General features: G+C 39.7%; 1 pseudogene; it reads right to left on the bottom strand.

Moving 5' to 3' along the window:
• Positions 1–2,595: 2,595 nt before the first annotated feature.
• Positions 2,596–3,411, bottom strand: LOC105002250 (annotated as a pseudogene).
• Between the last annotated feature and the right edge of the window lie 76 nt (positions 3,412–3,487).

Below are 3,487 nucleotides of genomic sequence, written 5' to 3'. Positions count from 1 at the left end.
GAGTCCAACATGACTGAGTGACTGAACTGACTGAACTGTCGTTTAGAGATATTAGTAAATAGCTTATAAGCTAATTGTGATGCTTAAAGGAAATGTATAATATTGTTCTTCGAATGGAAACTGCTCAAAATTGTTTTGCTTTTGTTCTTATTTCTAATATTATTAGAAATATATATTTTATTTCTAATAATAACACTAGAATACAATTCAAATAATTTCTATAAATTAATTTCTGTGAAACAAGAATTTTATAATAAATATTTTACTTTTACTTTTTTCATTATATTAGAAACATAAGCAGAAGATTTCTGTGGCCTATGTCCATTCATGTTTAAGTAGCATTATAATACAATATGATTTCAATCTTCACAAGATATGTGTGATAATTTTTTCTTATAAAGCCCTATAAATTCTAGTTCTGAAACATTATTCCAATTATCTATGTTATGTTACAGAGGTGTAAATTGAAACTCAGCAGATAAAATTCTTTCTAAGCATCAAATGGCAGAGTACAGTTAAGAGAGTTAAGTAATCAGGTTTGTGTGTGTGTGCACGCTAAGTTGCTTCGTTAGTGTCTTTTTGTGACCCTAGGAACTATAGCCCACCAGGCTCCTCTGTCCATGAGATTATCCAGGTAAGAATAGTGGAGGGGGTTGCTCTAAGCTCCTCCAGAGTATCTCCCAGACTCAGGGATTGAACTCATGCCTCTTATGTCTTCTGCATTGGTAGTTGGGGTCTTTACCACTAGCACCACCTGGGAAGCTCCCTAAATAGTCAGGTAAGGTAAACCAAAACCCATAAAATTGATGGCAACACTCAAAGTTTTATTTAAAGCTTTTCAGCAAGGAGGAAGTCATCATAAATATGGGGATCAAATATTTCATCCTCAATAATGTCATGTATAGCAGTTGAGTTCAGTTCAATTGCTCAGTCGTGTCTGACTCTTTGTGACACCATGGACTGCAGCATGCATTTATAGTAGACAAAGCAGAAAATAGAGTGGAATGGGATTATCAGACTAGATAAAACTGAGGAACACCTGGTTTAGTTTTTCAGCAAATTAGATAGTTGGGTAAATGAATCTTACTTCTTCAAAGATAGTTTTAACTCCATTAAATTCCATCAGATAATTGTTCAAAAATTCCATTTTTCTCTCTACCCTATATATATAGTTTAGACTTCCCTGGTAGCTCAGCTGGTAAAGAATCCACCTGCAAGGCAGGAGATACCTGGTTGATTCCTGGGTCAGGAAGATCCCCTGGAGAAGGGATAGGCTACCCACTCCAGTATTCTTGGGCTTCCCTGATGGCTCAGTCAGTAAAGAATCTGACTGCAATGTGGGTTCAGTCCCTGGGTTGGGAAGGTCCCCTGGAGGAGAACATGGCAACCCACCCCAATATTTGTGCCTGGAGAATCCCCATGAACAGAGAAGCCTGGTGGGCTACAGTCCATGTGGTCACAGAGTCAGATATATCTAAGCACATTTTCTTCTTTTTTGCAGCAAAGTCAATTGTGGTTTATTTATTCCTTAATGTATATTCCTTAATGTATATTCCTTTATACTTAATGTCAAACCCAGTTAAAATAGCATGAGTTTGTAAAAATGTATATTTTCCTCAATACTTACAATGTCACTTCACAAACAGATCACACAGTGACTTGCTTTTCAGACTATAAGACTTACCATGCAGACTATAAGACTCGACTTTACACTATGTTCTACTTAGATCTATATATTCTCTTCACTTAAGTAAAAAAATAGTGGTTCACAAATACACAAAAAGTCTCTAGGTATTTGATTAAAAGAAACCTAAAGTTGTAGGGTAAGAGGCTAGGTATATAGTTCTGAAAGGAGTTTGCAGTATGTGACTGTTCCTGTTTTCCTATAACTACCTTTTTGTTTTTGTGTAGTCGCTGAGTCATGCCCAGCTGTTTTGCATCCCCATGGGCTGTAGCCCACCAGGTTCCTCTCTCCATGCACTTTCCCAGGCAAAAACACTGGAGTGGGTAGCCATTTCCTTCTCCAGGGGATCTTCCTGGCCCAAGGATGGAACCCGTGTCTCCTGCATTAGTAGGTGGATTCTTTAACTGTCTTTTACCTTTTAACCTATTATTACCTTTTATACTTTGAGGCCAAGTATTTTGAGAGCTAAGTCTCCCTCAGGTTTAGCCTTCAATACAGGCAGGATCACTCTCCCTCCATATTTTTCAGTGTGTTTTGACTCTGTAAAAAGTTTTGTTTTGTTTTCTTTTTTTTTAAACAAAGGGGATATTAGTGAAAAGTGAAATCAAGGAAAACACATTGAGAGGAAAATAAAGAAGGAACCACTGAAGGCAAGCTGTTGTTGAAGGCTTGGCTTTTACACATTCTGACTGATTGATTGATTTTCCCATTAGCAGGAGAGAATCAGCAACAGAGGGAGTGATGCAAAGACTGGCCTCAAAGATGCTGCTGCTGCTGCTGCTAAGTCGTGTTGGACTCTGTGGGACCCCATGGATGGCAGCCCACCAGGCTCCTCCGCCCACGGGATTTTCCAGGCAAGAGTACTGGAGTGGGGTGGCATTGCCTTCTCCGGGGTCAAAGATGAATGACCTTCAAATCATTAGCCTCCCTTCCCAGAACCTTTTATTGCACCAAACTCTTCTTATGGAATTTTTTATCTCCATGTTTCTGAGTGTGTAGATAAACGGGTTGAGCATGACAACAATAATTGTGTAGAAGAGCGTAAACACCTTACCTTCTGGTAATGTTGCAGCAGGTCTAATGTAAAGAAAGATGACAGGTGCAAAAAAGAGGATTATGACTGTGATGTGGGAGCTACAGGTGGAAAGTGCTTTTGGCGGCTTTCTGCAGAATATGTGCGCACGTTATACAGAATCAAAATGTAGGAGGCCGTCAGAGCCACAGAGAGCACCAGTCCCATCAAGCCAGAATTGGCAATGACAAAAAAGCCAATTTTGTGTGTATCAGTGCAGGCTAGTTTAAACAAAGGATATACATCACAGTAATAGTGATCTATTTCATTGGGGCCACAGAAAGGTAAAACAATCACAAGGAGAAAGAGACCAAGAGAATGAAGAAGTCCCCCCGCACCCAATGCCATGAGAATTGAGTGATGTCTTTGCCTGTTCATGGTGATGGCGTAGTGGAGAGGTTTGCAGATGGCCACATAGCGGTCACAGGCCATCCCTGTGAGGATGAAGACCTCAATCCCCCAAAGAAGTGTGTGCTGAAAAGCTGTGTCATGCAGTTTTTGTAGGAATGGCATTTTTCTCCATCAGTAAGTCAGTCATGAGTTTGGGTGTCACAGTCGAGGTGTAGAAGAGGTCTGAGAGTGCAAGGCAGTTAAGGAAGAAGTACATGGGCTGGGTGATTAGCTGACTGCATGTAATAGAAATCACAATGATCAAATTCCCCAAACAAATAGCCAGGTAACAGAATAAGAAAAATAAAAAGCAGAGGATCTGGACTTTCTTGTCTGTAGAA

Source organism: Bison bison, unplaced genomic scaffold, assembly GCF_000754665.1.
Source record: "Bison bison bison isolate TAMUID 2011002044 unplaced genomic scaffold, Bison_UMD1.0 scf7180017864417, whole genome shotgun sequence".
Classification (NCBI taxonomy): Eukaryota; Metazoa; Chordata; class Mammalia; order Artiodactyla; family Bovidae; genus Bison; species Bison bison.
The sequence above is the reverse complement of the archived record's forward strand: the minus strand, read 5'-3'. Positions and strand labels throughout refer to the sequence as shown.